Source organism: Bos grunniens, chromosome 12 (assembly GCF_055505025.1).
Source record: "Bos grunniens cultivar Pamir isolate PY7600 chromosome 12, Bosgru_T2T1.0, whole genome shotgun sequence".
In the NCBI taxonomy this organism is placed as follows: domain Eukaryota; kingdom Metazoa; phylum Chordata; class Mammalia; order Artiodactyla; family Bovidae; genus Bos; species Bos grunniens.
The window spans coordinates 65,699,849-65,717,269 of record NC_141176.1 but is presented as its reverse complement, the minus strand read 5'-3'; the positions used below and the strand labels follow the sequence as shown (position 1 = coordinate 65,717,269).

Below are 17,421 nucleotides of genomic sequence, written 5' to 3'. Positions count from 1 at the left end.
GGCCCAAATTATGATCAATTTTGGTGAATAGCCCATAAATATTTGAAACAAATATTAATTCTATCCTCTATCAGTCCTTTGTGGGAGCACTGTAGCATGAATCCCTCAATTCTTCTCTTGGTTTAGGTTTTCTAGATTTGATTTCTGTCTAAGCTAGATTTTCGGAGCATGGAGATTAGTATAAATATGGCATATGCTTAGCCATAGAGTTAATATTTATAAAATTACTTTCAGAAATAAGAACAACATTACGAAACTCTCCATATAACCATGAAATGTGAAATATTTAAAATTTTTTGTTTTTCCTCACTTTTTATGGTAAAATTTTACAGTGCCTTATACAGCATTGTGTGTGTATTCCAGCATGCTGATGCTATGTGCCTATCATTTTTAGTAGAAATAAAATGTACTTTGTTGTAATACAGTGAGTTCATTAAGACCATAACTGCAAAAGAACAATTATTTTTGCAGTTTTCTTAATGTTGTTTTGCTAACTTTCTTATTCAGACACTTTGAACTTGCACAATTTCTGCCAAGGGTAACCTGTTCTCGAGCTTTGATACTTTGTCTTCATTATCCTCAGTTTTCTGCCTAGTAACAAAGTTTATTAGTTAATTTAAGCTAATAGCCATGAATTGTGGTTCATTAATTGAAACTTCAGATTCACTGGTTTTAATAAAAAAGCCCACAGTCACTTCTTAAATCACTTTCAGATGTAGTTAATCGCCTCTAATTGTTTTTGTTGTTGTTGCTTCTTTTTCTGTCTTTGTGTGAAAATAATTACTAGAGATAGATTCATTAAAGATAACTAAATGGTTCCGTTTGGACAATGAGCAATCTAGAAAACATAAAATCCTGATATTCTTTCCAGGTGATATCACTTCAACATGATCTGATAACGAGGATGAAAAAAACTGAAAAAGATTTTTATAATCTTTTTTTCAGTTTTTGAGATTAAATGGTAAAAAAATGTTCAAATTAGTTACTTAATTTTATGAAGACCTTAATGTGGCAAATTTTAATTCACTTTCTTGTTATCACAACGTGTTTTGTCTCAAGACAGCATTAGAGTTTTGAACTATTTTTCATCTCTCTTTCCTAAAATAATAATTTCAGTAAAAATTCAAAATACATAAGAAAAATGTTTTGCATATAACACAAATTTAATATACAAGTATATATACACACACATACATGATTTATATATGTATGTGTTATATATATATACATATATAACACATACATACAAACATACACATACACATTGCAAACAGAAATACTATTCTATTGAATCTGTAATGGCAGAAAATATAACTTTCAATTGTCCAATATCTTATCACCTCTTGGGAAAAAAGTGATCTTCATTATGTGGTCAGCTTTCAAAGTTGAGTGAAAGTTTACTTGCTAGTTATACTGTTTGAACTCCTGTAATAGTAAATTAAGTTCTACCAAGTGCCCATGTATTTACTGGAGTTTAACAAAAACTGCATAATTCTGTACTCCTTGGGTAGCAGCAGGAAGCAACCCCTGGGAGCAGAAATCACAGCTGGGAGCAATTAAGACTGATTAGTTCATGGCTGAGGAAATCAAAATGGAAAGAAACTTCTCTTCGGGGGAATTAGGAGCCGCGTTCCCAAGCATTTCCGAGCTAAGCGCAATTCTCAGAGGAACTGAGGACTGAGGGAAAAATGTGAATTTCAAATATTTGGAGGTTTTCTCAGCTTATTTAATGTCTGCATAACCACTATGGGTTGACTCTACTGGACATTTGAAGGTAAAGTTCAAGAAAATTGACCAACTGTTTATATATTTCTCCACTCTTTCTGCATAGCCCAAGGTTTCCTTAATATTTTCATTTACCCTTACAGATAGACTATAGATGGTTTTCATAATGACTTACTAATTATTTTATACAGATGGGGAGAGTTGTGGTTTCGGAGAAATTGCCATAGCACATAAATGTCAGTTCTCTTGGAAAAAAAAAATACCCATTATTGTGTATGAGATTGGTCTGAATTATCTTTTAGAAATTGTAAAATAGTGCAGTTGAAATTTTATGCAAGAAATATGCAGAGATTTTTTATATAATACCTGAAACTGCCATCCTGGATAAAGAATTGGTTTCTAAACAGCTAGATAAGGATGTGCTTAATAAAGCAAAAGCAATTAAATAAAATGATAATAGAATGCATAGTTTATACTGGTTTCTTTTACTTTATATTTGAACTACAGATATCCATTAGAAACATATTTCTTTTGAATAGGCTGAATTGGGTGGTTAACAATTTATAAATATAAATTAAATAGAAAGTTGTTTCTCTAGATTTTTAAAAACAATCCATCAGAGATTCACTTATTCTCAATTCTACTTGTGAATTAGTACTAACCATGTTTTATGTGGATACCTTTGTTACTGTATTGAACCTTCTTCAGCAGAAAAATTGTAATCATGCTAGGATGTTTATAAACAATTGTTATTCTGTTTTTCCTCACTTAACAGATAGAATGGATTATTTTCATATGTAATCATCTATGTAACATACTATTCATCTGGATCCAGATTTTTGAAATAATCTTAAAAAAAAAATTTCCTCTTGCCTGTCCCCCACTTTTGGGTGTGTTGAAAATATCACATGCGAGGAACAAACTGAAGGCCAATATTTGAAAATATGTTCCAAACAATCAGTTTGAAGGACTATAATTATTAACTACAAGAGGTAAGGCTTGGTGGACTGATAAATTACTGAATCAAAATTGTCCTGAATTTCATTTCTAGATATACCACTGTGTTACCTCAGTTAGTTTCCTTTAATTTATTTTACTACTTGAACCACTTTAGCTCCTCTGTCCATGGAGTTCTCCAGGCAAGAATACTAGAGTGGGTAGACATTCCCTTCTCCAGGGGATCTTCCCAACCTAGAGAATTGAACCTGGGTCTTCTGCATTGCAGACAGATTCTTTACTGTCTGAGCCACCAGGGAAGCCCTACTTTAGAGAAGGGCCATGCTGATTTTTGATGCCAGGTGATTGGATAATCTTAATGTTACACCTTTAGAAAAAAAACTTTATAAAAATATATAGAAAGGGACTTCCCTGGTGGTCCAGAGGTTAAGACTTCACCTTCTGATACTGGGGGTGCCAGATGAATCCCTGGTTGGGGACTTAAGATCCCACATGCCTTATGACCAAAAAACTAAAATGTAAAACAGAAGCAATACTGTAACGAATTCAATAAAGACTTTTAAAATGGCCCACATTAAAAAATATCTTTAAAAAACATGTTGAGAATCATACAGGTTATTTCTAGTGTGGGAGAATTAGTGACTAAATTTTAAGAAATCATGGTTCAAAGTTCAGCAATTGCTGACCAAAGATTATATGAAAGGGGATGGTTATGTCCTCAGTTGACTTTCTATTTCCCAAACAAGTAGTTCTTAACTTTTATGTTTTAAGTCCCATGAATTCTTCTATAAAATAACCAAAGTTTCAACATGGTGCACATGTGCTCAGTCATGTCTGAGTCTTCACGACTCCAAGGACTGTAGCCTGCCAGGCTCCTCTGTCCATGGGATTCTCCAGGCAAGAATATTGGAATGAGTTGCAATTTCCTCTTCCAGGGCATCTTCCAAGCCCGTGGATACAATCAGTGTCTGCCTCGTCTCCTGCATTGCAAGCAGATTCTTTACCACTGTGCCACCTGGGAAACCCCAAGTTTCAACATAAGAAACACAAAAGCTCATTTCCAAGGTGGAAATGTATGTATTTGACTACATTATAATGACATTCACAGTAAGATCTACCAATAACTCACTGCATTAATGTTGGGGGTATATATTTTTGCATTGGAAATTTTATATCTGATAATACTGTATCTTTGGGGAAGGACAAATTACATTACTGTCATCACTAGTTTCTTAGAGCTGCTACCTAGGCTGACAAAACAGTTATTAAGTCCAGCACATTGGGAGTGAAGTGGTGAGGCATTTACCAAGAACTTCAGAAACCAATAGAAAACAAGTCCAGGAAATGAGTTAAGCACATGTCTCAATTTCCAAGTTTATCCTATACGATCCATAACGGGCCAGGTCAATATAGTCCGACTTGCAACTGAATGTGGGAGTTAAGTTAGATAGACTTTTTGGAACATTTAGGAAAGTACATCTTGTCACCAGTAACCTTCAAACTGGTATACATAAAATCTAGGAGTGCAAGAAAACTTTCCAAGTGTTAAGAAAGCCAAAATGTTTTAAGGGCCACTTTTCACATCTTCCACTTTCCTATGAACTCCTTGCTAAAAATTAGTCTGTGACTGCTTTCACAGTAACACTTCTTCCATTTCGTTAAAGAGAGTATCCCTCCTCACTCCAAATCTCACTACGAAGATTTAAACCCATTTGGCTACTTCTGTGAAAGCTTTAAGGACTAGCAAAGCACAAAAACCCCTCAGAGATTTCTATTTCCCCCTCCATGTACATATTCTCTTACACATACAGTATGGCATTAGAAAGCAGGGTGTTTTGCTCTGTATGGGCTCTTCATGGGGTCTTCTGAATTCAAGCATTTGGGAGAGTTGCATTATGGGATTAATGGCCATATTTATTCAAAGGTTTTCATCTTCTGTCCTCTTACAAAAAATGTAGCAGGGCAGTCTCATGAAGCACATCTAAACAAATATCAGTACAAAATAGTGAACAATAAAAATGATTTTCCCACATGTGTAAAAATAAGCCATTCTTTTCCACTATACTCAGTATTTACCTTTGGGAAGTTTTTAAACAAATTACCTGCAAATAATCAAAGCAAAGATAGATTATTCACATTGACTTTTAAATTCTAAGTGAAATATTTTCAAAGGCTACAAATTTTTTCATGATTTACTGACTAAAAATCTAAGGCTAGGGTTTTGTTATGATTTCTTTGAGATTCATAACAGTTTATGATAAAATATTTATTATAAAATATTATAATATTTTATTTATATTATAAAATATTTATTCCAATTATAGTAGCTCAGGGATAGATTCACTTTAACAGTATATGACTCTCCACTTCATTGAATACATTTTAAAATGTCATGATATATACAGTTAATTGAGTTGTTTCTGATTTTGATACTTGATTTTTGTTTAATTATTCTGCAAAGTTGAATCTTTGGACACAAATGTTTTCAAAGAATACATATAAGTTTAATTTAGCTATGAGAATATATTCATTTATATTATATCTCATTACAAATTAAAAGGAAACTGTATATTTTTCTACTCATTTTCTAAAATTATAAATATCAGTAAAATAAATACATTTTGACCTCTACCAGTTTAATTTTAATGAGACAAACTTGAGTAATCTGCATTACAAAGTAATTTTATTTCTTATAGAAAGGAAGTTAGATTTTGCCATTCAGGCTATTTTGCAAACACTTTTTTTTTTTCACAGAGTAATTAAAATATACCAGTTCAAGGTTTGGATGGAAATATGCTTAAAGTATATTTTAGAAAATTTGATATTATAAAAAAAGTTGTCAAGAATATTGTATTGGAAAATGTATATTGAAGTTAACTCTATCCTTACTTTTTCCAGCCCTTTCTGAGTATTCCAGGTGTTTTGAGGGGATCACCAAGACCACCCATGGGTTTGGTGATTTAGTAGACAGACTTGCAGAACTTAGTATATAAATAAAAAGAGGTGTCCCCAACTGAAACAGTTACGGTCATAATTAACAGTCACTTGTTAAGTTGTGGTAAAGTTTTCCTGATATACTTCTTACACACTCAGAAATTAAATTCTAATGTCTGAGCAACAAATCCTTTTGCAGATTGGTGGTTTTAAATTTTCTGCTTTCAAAGCAATTAAAGGTCAAAATATTTGAGTTGGTAGCTTATATATTATTTAAATCATTGTTGATGGTATGTCACATAAAAGAGCCCTTCCATTCTTTGGCCATTCATTTCTTAAAACATTTATTCAATAAATATTAATTAACACCCTATATGCTTCATTTATAGCTGTGCCTTGGGTGGAAATATTAAATAGGACACCACACCTACCCCAATGAGTCTGAAGTCTATTAGGAAAAATTGACAATTACAACATAGTAAGTGATTTGATGGTAGCATGTATGAGAAATCTGAGTTCACGAAGTGGATTCATCCAAATCAGAATGGTGTTTGGAGGAGTTGGTAGAAAATATGTGAAGGGATACAGCAAGTTCAGGTTATGATTTGGCTTTTAAAAGATCTATATTTACCAGCAATCTCAATCTCTAAGGGTTAAAACTTCACACAAAATGCCCTTCAACTGGTTAATGGATAAGCAAACTGTGGTTCATCCTCACAGTGGAATATTACTGAGCAATGAACAGGAACAGACACTGATCCATACAACAACATGAATGGGTCTGAAATGGACTATCCTTAGTGAAAGAAGCCAGATTCAAAGGAATGCTTCCCTTTATGTGGTATTCTGGAAAAGGCAAAATTATGGGGACAGAAAACAGATTGGTAGTTTTCAGGGGCTTGGGATAGGAAGGGGTGACTGCAAAAGGCATGGGGGGATTTCTGGAAGTGATAGAGTTGTTCTGTATCTCAGTGGTAGTGATGTCTCAGAACTGTACACTAAAAAGGGTGACAATTGCTGGATGTAAATATATGCAGAGTACCTCATATGAAATGCTGGGCTGGATGAATCACAAGCTGAAATCAAGATTGCCAGGAGAAATATCAACAACCTTGGATATGTAGACGATACCAGCCTAATGGCAGAAATCAGAGGAACTAAAGAATCTCTTGATAAGGGTGAAAGAGAAGAGTGAAAAAACTGACTTAAAACCCAACATTCAAAAAATGAAGATCATCCCATCACTTCATGGCAAATAGACAGGGAAAAAATGGAAGCAGTGGCAGATTTTGTTTTCTTGGGCTCTAAAATCACTGTGGACAGCGACTGCAGCCATGAAATAAAAAGACGCTTGCTCCTTGGAAGAAAATCTGTGACCAACCTAGACAAAGTATTCAAAAGTTGAGACATCACTTGGCTGACAAATATCTGTCTAGTCAAAGCTATGGTTTTTCCAGTAGTCGTGTACAGATGTGAGAGTTGGACCATGAAGAGGGCTAAGTGCCAAAGAATTGATGCTTTTGAACTGTGTTGTTGCAGAGGACTCTTGAGAGTCCCTTGGACAGCAAGGAGATCATACCAGTCAATCCTAAAGGAAATCAACCCTGGATAGTCATTGGAAAGATTGCTGCTGAAGATGAAGCTTAATACCTTTGCCACCTGATGCAAAGAGCCAACTCACTGGAAAAAGACCCTGATGCTGTGAAAGATTGAAGGTAAAAGGAGAAGGGAGTGGCAGAAGATGAGAAAGGTTAGATAACATTACCAACTCAAGGGACAAGAGTTTGAGTAAACTCCGGGAGATGGTGAAGTACAGAGAAGCCTGACATGCTGCAGTCCATGGCGCTATGAAGAATCAAGACACGACTTAGCAACTGAACAGCAACAATAACAACAAAATTATACCTTAATTTTTAAAAAAGCAAGTAAGAATTCACATGAACTTAGCTGTGTTCCCAGAGGTGCAGCTGTGCACGTGCACACACATGTCTACTCACAAAGCTGTGGGCCACTCATTCCTTGCTCTTCCTGTTTCTGTGTGGAAGGGTCCCCCGTGGTGCCTCTTGACTGGAGTGCTGTTGGATCTGGGGCAGGATGGTTGTTTGTTGCTTGGGAACGCAGTGTACTTTGTAGGATGTTCAGAACTCTGGCACTCACTTGCTGAATGCCAGGAGCACCTACATACATTTCCTAAAGTCCTTGGTAATATATCTGCGCCTCTGCTGCTATCCACATGCTGGACATGTCTTTGTGAACTCTCTCTATATAGACAGAAGTAGTTCTAAATCCACCAGTGAAGAGGAAAGAACTGGCTTGTTTGCCTCACTCTTTCTTTTTTGTGAGAGGGAACTGCCTACCTGTAGAGAAAATATGCTCTAGTCTGTTCTCGTCCATGAGTAATAAAGTTGATTTTGCTTCTGCCACACCTTGGGATTGAGACGTGTGAAAAGGAATTTCACATGGGTGATAGCAAGCCGTCTGCCAGCACACCTGCCTCATATCTTGTGAACTAGCTGTTAGTTCTAAGAGAACTGGCATTTTAGTCTCCATTAGTCTGATTTCTATACCTGTCTTACCAGAGTTTGGGAAGAAAGGAGAAGGATGCTGTCTATAGACTCTCACCCCGGACCCCAACCTCAAGCTTATGTAATGTTCATTAGTACAAGTATCAAGGGCTTACTATATAACTTCCGCTTCTTGCTGTTGTTATTGTTCAGTTCATAAGTCATGTCTGACTCTTTGCAAACCCATGGCCTAAGGCACGCCAGGCTTCCCTGTCCTTCACTATCTCCCAGAGTTTGTTCAAACTCATGTCTGTTGAGTCCATGATGTCATCCAACCAACTCACCCTCTGTCACCCCCTTCTCCTCTTGCCCTCAATCTTTCCCGGCATCAGTGTCTTTTCCAGTGATTTGGCTTTTTGCATCAAGTGGTCAAAGTTCCACTCTTTAGTTCCTATCATAATATTAACCCAGATCTTGGAACTCAAAGTAGTACTAAACCATTGAACTTTCTGGATTTAGCTCAATAGGTGTGTACTGAAAACTAGGGCCATTTGCATCTCACAGTTGTTTCTAAGTTCTTCTACCACCTTTGAATGTTTCAGATTAAGGTTCTACAGCAGCAGTGTCTGCCGTGGTAACCGAATGTCAGGTTGTCCGATTGTGACACTAACTGATCTACATTAACTTCTGCACTGCAATTTCTGCTCTGTACGTAGTACAGATGAAACCTCCAGTGTTAGGTAGAGACAAGCTTTCCCTTTGAAGCACAGAACCACATTTTTTTTGAAAGCAAGAAAGTCTTTATTTTGTGGGGTAATGGAAGTGTCATAACATGGAACATTATCAGATCTTTTTGTCAGTGACTTCAAAAGCTAGATGCACTACCATATACCTCTTGAGGTTGAAAATTCTTGTTTTAAAATAATATCAATGGCATTCTGAGATGATAGAGGTGTACTAGCTTCTGAAAAAAAAAATAAGCAGGCAATTTATTCCTCCTGCTTTATCATAGTGTCCTTCCAGCACTCTGTTAGCTTCCTTGTTTTCTCTGATAGAAACTTACTCTTTGTAATTAGTTGACTTAATCTAATAAACTATATAGTTGAAGTACCATTAGGTATTATTTAAATTCTCCACCTTATTCTAAGATGTATGTCACCCCTTTCCACTCTTTAACATTTGTTTTTTAATTGGAATTTCAGTGGTTTGGCTAAAGTCTTACTGGCTGAGCTTCAGGCACTAGAGTAGGGTTTGTGGGAATGACATCGAGTACTCAGTCCTTCTGGTAGCACTGCCTAAGTTACACCTGGCCGTGCAAATAACAACAGCTGGAACAAAGTTTCTGAACTTCTTATTGTCTTCCAACTTGCATATTTATCAAATGTGAGAATACTTTGTGTCATCCAATTAGGGCTGCTATACATTATTTTCTTTTAGAGGAACATTTAACTCAACAAATATTTATTGAGCACCTATAATGGGAATAATAATGATGAAACACATATAGTGTGAATTTCTCTGGTGGCTCAAATGGTAAAGAATCTACCTGCAATGCATAAGACCCAACCTTGATCTCTGGGTTGGGAAGATCCCCTGGAGAAGGGAACAGCAACCCACTCCAGTATTCTTGCCTGTAGAATCCCATGGACAGAGGAGCCTGGTAGGCTACATTTCATGGGGTGGCAAACAGTCAGACATGACTGAACGACTAAGCATGCACACACACACACACACATACATGCACACACACACACATGTTATAACTCTTTGCCAGGCCTTCTAAGTATTTCTGTGTATTGATTCATTTTAATCCTCCCAGTGGGCTTCCCTGGTGGCTCAGTGGTAAAGAATTCTTCTGCCAAGCAGAAGATGCAGGTTTGATCTCTGGGTCAGGAAGATCCACTGCAAAAGGAAATGGCAACCCCTCTAGTATTCTTGCCTGGGAAATCCCACAGACCAAGGAGCCTGGCGGGCTATAGTCCATGGGGTTGCAAAGAGAGTGGGACACATCTTAGAGACTACACAACAAAAAGAATAATCCTCAGAGCAACGCTGTGAGGTAATTCCTATTAAAAACATCTCCATTCAGTTGATGAGGAAACATGCTCAGAGGGGTTAATTATGTAACCTACCCAAGGTCACACAGCTGGTGAGTGTTGATTTGAGTCTGAACTCTCACCTTAGGCTCAGATCTCTGCTGTAGAGGTTAATGTTGGTGAAAACTAAAAAAGACTCCATTTCAAAGACAATTTTCTGTCTGCATATAATGAAAAACAACAAACATATGATCAAAATTTCTCCAGAATGGCTCTAATTATGAGGTTATTGTTTTCTAGGGGGTATTGTTTAGCTCACATTTATAGTTCTTTTTTTTCTCAAAGTTAGTTATTCTTTCCATAACCTTCTCTAACAAGTAATGTTGGTTTTGCATGTAAGTAGAAGCACACTTTACAGAAATAGAATGTGTAGGTTTATCAAAGGACAGTACAATGCTTCTGAGTTTTACTTTGTAAATGACTAAAAATCTCCTATTTAGTAGTGGTCTCTTTTCTCTTGGAAAGGAAGCTTTACAAACTAACTAAAAACCTGCATTGAGACTATATATGCTATTCAAACTGATGAAAAAATCACAAGCAAAATTTGATAACTTTAACTGTATGTGTAAAATAGTTAACTTTCTCATTAAAATGTGCTTGTAAACAAGCAGTCTATCAGAGTCTATCATGTACTGTATGTTCTTTTAACTTACAGTCTTTGATATGCATGTATGCTTTGTAGAATAACTTTTATAAATACATCAAAACTCACCAGGCCTAAACCAAAACCCAACCATAGCCACATACACTATTTACTGCAATGGATACCAATGTGCAAGTACAATTCAGTTTTAGATCTTATGTTTTGCTTATTATTAGGTTTTGAAAAATGTATAAATGGTGTACCAATGGAAATAATTTAGGTACATGAATTTATCAAACTATCTTTTTTCAAAAATCTATTTACATCAGTCCTATCTTCTGTAGGTATAGAAAGATTATAGCTATTCTTTTGGTAATTCATTCTAAATTGACAAATAACTTAGAAATTTGAGGGAAAATCATCTTTTAACTCTATAAATAAACACAGAAAAGAGTTAGGGAGCAAATGCATTATTTCAGTATTTTATGTTTCTTTTGTTGACTTGAATATATGTCTTCCATTTTGGTTATAAAACATGGCTTCTTATGTTAAGCATTCTCCTCAAAGTGGTTGGTTTGTTGGTGACACATGGCTCCCTTCCTGGGGGGTGAGGCACTGTGACACTGCCTGCATTCTGGGAGGGGAGGCAGGGTGGCCCACACTCATCCATCATTCACTTTGTAGTCAGGCTTATGTTGAAGAAGGTAAGCTTTCTAATGACTTTATAAATAATTAACCTCAGTCAACTTTGGTAATTAAATTGAGCAAATCATTTAATTTTCTGATATAATGTCCCTAACTAAAAAAAAAAAAAAAAAAATCAAAAGGCAGTGAAAGAGTAAACTGGTGTCTCTCAGAATCTTAAAGAATATTTCAGTAGTTTTCAAAGTGAAAAAGATAGCATCAGCAGCAGAAATGTTCTTAACTAGGACTTTGGACACCTGACTCTACATCCTTACCTTCCCACTAACCAGCTGAATAGTTTTGTATAAACCACTTAAACTCTAGGGGTTTGGTCACCTCATTTATAAAGTTAAAGGCTGAAATAGGAAAATAATGAACCATGTCTTTTTAATCTCTTCTCCATCCTTCACTTAGATTTTACAAAGATATCTGTTCTTCTCTAGAGAGGTTAACAATGTCATGTCTAGGGGGGCCTGGATATGGAAAAATGGGGCTAGGAGAATTCTCCAAGTGAAATTGGTTCACTGAGCACCCAATACTTTTATCCAGTCCTGTTGTTCTATGAAAACCCAGTAGAATACTTCCTCCTTACCCCTCACAGTGCCACACCCACACGTAACAGTCTACTCGATCTCATCAGAGTCTACGCTCTTAGAATTTAACATCTCAACATTAAAAAGATGTCAGACACAGTGCAATTCTCCCTTGAGCACTGCTTTTTAGAAAATTCTGTTGCTGCTCAAAATTATCTTTATCATTTATTAAAAATCTAAATTTACCTGATATAGATTTCTTTCAGGCATATGTCCATTTTCCTGTCCTGGTTTTAAAGGAATTATTATTTTTTATAATTTTATATTTGTAAAATATATTTTCTGATGCATATCATGCAGTTCTGATTGGAGTTGCCCTGAAGGAGACCCTGAGATGAAGATTTAAGTGAAAGTAATTTATTAGGAAATGTATCCAGAAAAAACACAGAGCGGGGACCTAAAACAAGGAAGGGCTGGGTGGGAAGAAGAAGGGAGAAATCAAAGCAAGATTGTGATATCCAGTTCAGTTCAGTTCAGTCGCTCAGTAGTCTCTGACTCTTTGCGACCCCATGAACCACAGCATGCCAGGCCTCCCTGTCCATCACCAACTCCTGGAGTCTACCCAAACCCATGTCCAGTGAGTTGGTGATGCCATCCAACCATCTCATCCTCTGTCGTCCCCTTCTCCTCCTGCCTTCAATCTTTCCCAGCATCAGGGTCTTTTCAAATGAGTCATCTCTTCGCATCAGGTGGCTAAAGTATTGGAGTTTCAGCTTCAACATCAGTCCTTCCAATGAACACCCAGGACTGAGCTCCTTTAGGATGGACTGGTTGGATCTCCTCGCAGTCCAAGAAACTCGCAAGAGTCTTCTCCAACACCACAGTTCAGAAGCATCAATTCTTCAGCGCTCAGCTTTCTTTATAGTCCAACTCTCACATCCATACATGACCACAGGAAAAACCATAGCTTTGACTAGATGGACTTTTGTTGGCAAAGTAATATCTCTGCCTTTTAATATGCTCTCTAGGTTGGTCATAACTTTCCTTCCAAAGAGTAAGCATCTTTTAATTTCATGGCTGCAATCACCATCTGCAGTGATTTTGGAGCTCAAAAAAATAAAGTCAGCCACTGTTTCCACTGTTTCTCCATCTATTTGCCATGAAGTGATGGGACCAGATGCCATGATCTTTGTTTTCTGAATGTTGAGCTTTAAGCCAACTTTTTCACTCTTCTCTTTCACTTGCATCAAAAGGCTCTTTAGTTCTTCACTTTCTGCTATAAGGGTGGTTCATCTGCATATGTGAGGTTATTGATATTTCTCTTAGCAATCTTGATTTCAGTTTGTGCTTCCTCCAGCCCAGCGTTTCTCATGATGTACTCTGCATATAAGTTAAATAAGCAGGGTGACAATATACGGCCTTAAATCCTGCCAGGAGCAGCTGTGGCTGAATCCAGCAAGGTGCGTCCAGAGAGTGAGTATGTCAGCCTTAGATTTGTCTCAGGCCAGGATGAAGAAACTGAAGTATTTCTACATCACACCCACTGTCATTGGTTGGCTGCTGTTGGGTAGGGGTGGGACATGTACTTTTCTGGGCACTTCCATCTTTTTCTGGGTACAGGCAGAGGGATTTGGCAATCAGGGAGAGTGGGTGTTAGCTTAGGGAATAAAAATGAAAGAAACCAGCAGAGAGATGAGGGGGATATGAGTTCAGTGCTGACAAGGTCTACTGCGGGACCCTTCGTAATTGCTCCAGGAGCAACCATAAAGCTGATGAAATATGATCTAATGAAGTAGTTGCTTATAGAGAACAGAGGGGTAGATCCTGCTAATCTGTTTTACAGAGAAGGTTTTGTATAAGAGAGAGTCCTGCAGGAAACAGATGGCACATCCTGCTGTGTAATTTGAGGAATTTAATAAAGGAGCTCTTTACAGAGGTGAGGGCGAAGAGCAGGGAACCCCAGAGGCTAAGTGCAGGATGGAAATGTCAGAAGAGAAGCTGTGTCCCGGGTCAGGTGGAGGGAAGGCCGGTCCAGGGAAGGAACCCTCTGTCTGGTGTCACTTTCCTCTTTCCTGCCCTACTGGTGGTCCCTGCCTGTGAGCCCAACAAAAGTCAGAGGGCTGCGGAGGCCCTGGCTTTGGTTCAGATTGGAACTCACAGATCAGAGCGGGTGGAGACAAGTGCAGGGGGGCACCAAGGGACAAATTTGCTCAGGGTGAAAGGAAATCGTCAAATTAACTTGAAGCAAGTTAAAAGTCGAAGTCCATACCCAGGCATTCCTATGATTTTTTTTTTTTTTTATTCCTGGAAGATATTCTAAAAAATTTCTTCAGGATCTTTAGGATACAAATCTATTCATCAAACTTGAGCTTCTTTCCTATCCCTCACCAGACTGCCCTGCTTAACCTTTCTAGAGTTACTGAAAGACAAATAACCCAATCTTAAGGAATTCTTTCACACTATGTGGATGGAGGCCTTTTCTCAGTGCCTTAAGATTTGGACTTTGACTCCATTTTATCTTTTAACATTTGAGTTTCTGTGGTTTTCTTTTCAGGAAAAAAAACAAAAAACAAAACTTTTATGGTCACATATATTTATTTCTTCTTTTTTTTTTTTTCTCAAAATGAAAATAGCTTTATTGGGACTTCTCTGGTGGTCCAGTGGCTAAGACTCCTTGCTCCCAGTGCACAGGGCTTGGGTTCAATCCCTGGTCAGGGAACTAGATCCCACATGCTGCAACTGAGAGTTCACCTGCTGTGACTGAAAGATCCTGTGTGCTGCAGCTGAGACCCAGTGCAGTGAAAGAAATAAACACTAAAAAAAAATAGCTTTATTTCCTCTGTGTGTGTGTTAGTTGCTCAGTCGTGTCTACTCTTTGCGACCCCATGGACTGTAGCCTGTCAGGCTCCTCTGTGCCTGGAATTCTCTGTAATTATATAATATATGCTTATTATAAATAATACAGACATTACATACAGCATTAATACATACATACATACAGCATTAATTTTTAAACAGTTTAACACAAATTTGCCTTTGGTTCACAAACCAGGGGACAATAATTGTTAACACATTGCTGTCTATCCACCCAATATTCTTCATTATACACACACACACTTGCAAACAAGTGTGAGATAAATACTTACTGTCAAATGGGATTATTTATAAAATTATTTGGATTCCTTCCTCTAATAGGCCACAGAAATTCTTTCATATTTAGGTAGATACATCTTTATAATTTTATTATATTTATATATATTTTATTTTATGAAAACCAAGTAATTTATAATACATAATAAATTCCACAGTATGAAGCATATATTTTCTGACTTTTTTGACATTCTTTACTATTATAAACAATGTGACTGTGATCTGCTTGTACATATATGTTTTTGTTTTTATCCCTGATTTTCTTAGGCTAGCTTTCTAGATTTAAATCTTTTTATTAAATTTCTTTAATAAAGAAATTCTTCCATTTTCCACAATGGATATTCTTTTTGGAATGCCAGTTCCAGGTGATATTTTCAGCTTGGCCCACATTTTATCAACTGAATTGTTCATTAATAAATAAGAATGCTTCCACTATATATTTGTTGCTCTGTTTGGAGTACAAATACATAAAAACTTCTTGAGACTACTGTATGTAAAAATAGGACATGCATTATGATTCTATGGTATAGAGGTTTTTCCTATGATCCAAGTTCAGAATTATAGAGGGCCTTAAAAACAGATTGAGTTGGAGAATGGATGGTTAAAAAAAAGAGAAATCGCTTGTGTACAGGTGCTTATTCTCTCCTTCTGTATCTGTATATTAATCTGATTAAATCCCCAGTCTTTCTTTGTTTCCCATTTCTTGTAAAAGTCATTATTTGTTCCATTGAAGCATAATGTTGGTAATTCTCTGGTCCAATTCCTAATTTCTTTAGGAAAGTGGCTAATTTAACTGGACCAGTCTGGATTTGAATGCTCACTCCTGATCTCTCTCAATCTATGAGTGGTGAGTAGGACCTGGCAGCATTTATAAACATGGTCAATAGAAGCCGGATTGCTATCACCATGTGAATTGTGGCACACAGTGTGATAGACTGTCTTGAGACAAAAGTGGCTGGGCAGACAAGGCAAAAGTTAAAAGTGTTAATAGGAGACTTCAAAGACCAGCTTCTAATAATGGCTCAAACAGCCAAGCAGAAGATCAACAGGAAACAGAAGACTTGAACATCACTCTGCATCAGCTAGACCTCACAGGTACCCTTGGAACATTCCACCCAACAACTGTAGAATACACATTCCTCCCAAGTATACATGGAACGCTATCGAAGATATGCCACATGTTAGTTCGTAAACCAAACTTTGATAAATTTAAAATAATTGAATTCATACAAAGTATTTTCTTTGACTACAATGGAATGAGAAATTCACAACTACTTAGAAATTAAGCAACATACTCCAAAATACCCAGTGGGTCAAAGAAGAAATCACAAGGAAAATTACAAATTACTTTGAAATGAATATATATATATATATTCATATATATATATATTCATATATATATATATTCATATATATATATATACACACACACACACACGCACACACACACATAAAACATATGGCATGTTGCTAAAACAGAGCTTAAAGGGACATTTACAGCTGTAGATGCCTACATTTACTATCATCCAAATGGAAGCATATTACCTGTTCCTGGGAGGATATACATCTTCCCAAGTTCTTGATAAGGTGTATAGACTTGAGGAATATGAAAAAAGGTGCCACAGTCTGATACATTAAAGGCGAGAGGTATAGGTCACTTAAGGCAAACTTTTCAGTAAATGCATTTCTGGTGAGTTAAAATGGATTAAGATGCACACTATTGAAAAACACAGCTGATATTCTGACTTAGCTGGATAAGCTTTTTGACTATTTTCATTAACCAAATTTTACAATGATATGTAATATTAACCTGATAACCAGAGGATGAGCTCCCACTATATAGAAATAAACCTTGAGCTTAAATGTATTCACTTTTATTACTAACAAAGAGGACAAATAATAATTTTGTTCTCTGTGGGCCACAATGTCACTTCAGTTTTGTAGTTTTCCATTTGTATTATAGCAACAAGTTCTTCCTGTTTCATTTGTTTGTTAAAAGGAATATCATATATATATATATATATTTTAATGTCTTTTGTGTGTCAGAAACTGTGTTAAGCACTTTAATATACAAATTTGCTCAGGTCTTTGTCTCATTATCTCTCTTGAGATATTTATTATCATCACTTCAGAGATTAAGAAATTGAGGCTGTGAGAAATTAAATTATTCACCAAAGTCATGGCCTGTATATGGGGAGGTGGATTTAAAAAGGTCTGACACAAGCCTGAGCTTCTACTTTTTCTATTACGCCAGG

General features: G+C 36.5%; 1 long non-coding RNA gene across 2 annotated transcripts in view; it reads left to right on the top strand.

The window, feature by feature from the left end:
* The first annotated feature begins 1,534 nt into the window (after positions 1 to 1,534).
* LOC147361831 (uncharacterized) overlaps positions 1,535 to 17,421 on the top strand; it is a 40,037-nt gene continuing 24,150 nt past the window's right edge. Inside the window, exons 1-3 of one of the 2 annotated variants that reach the window (XR_015138287.1) lie at positions 1,535 to 1,774; positions 2,501 to 2,717; positions 3,618 to 3,807. This is a non-coding gene — a long non-coding RNA (uncharacterized LOC147361831). Of the gene's footprint in view, positions 1,775 to 2,500; positions 2,718 to 3,617; positions 3,808 to 17,421 lie in introns of those variants that run through there. The other variant, XR_015138286.1, reaches the window with a different exon arrangement.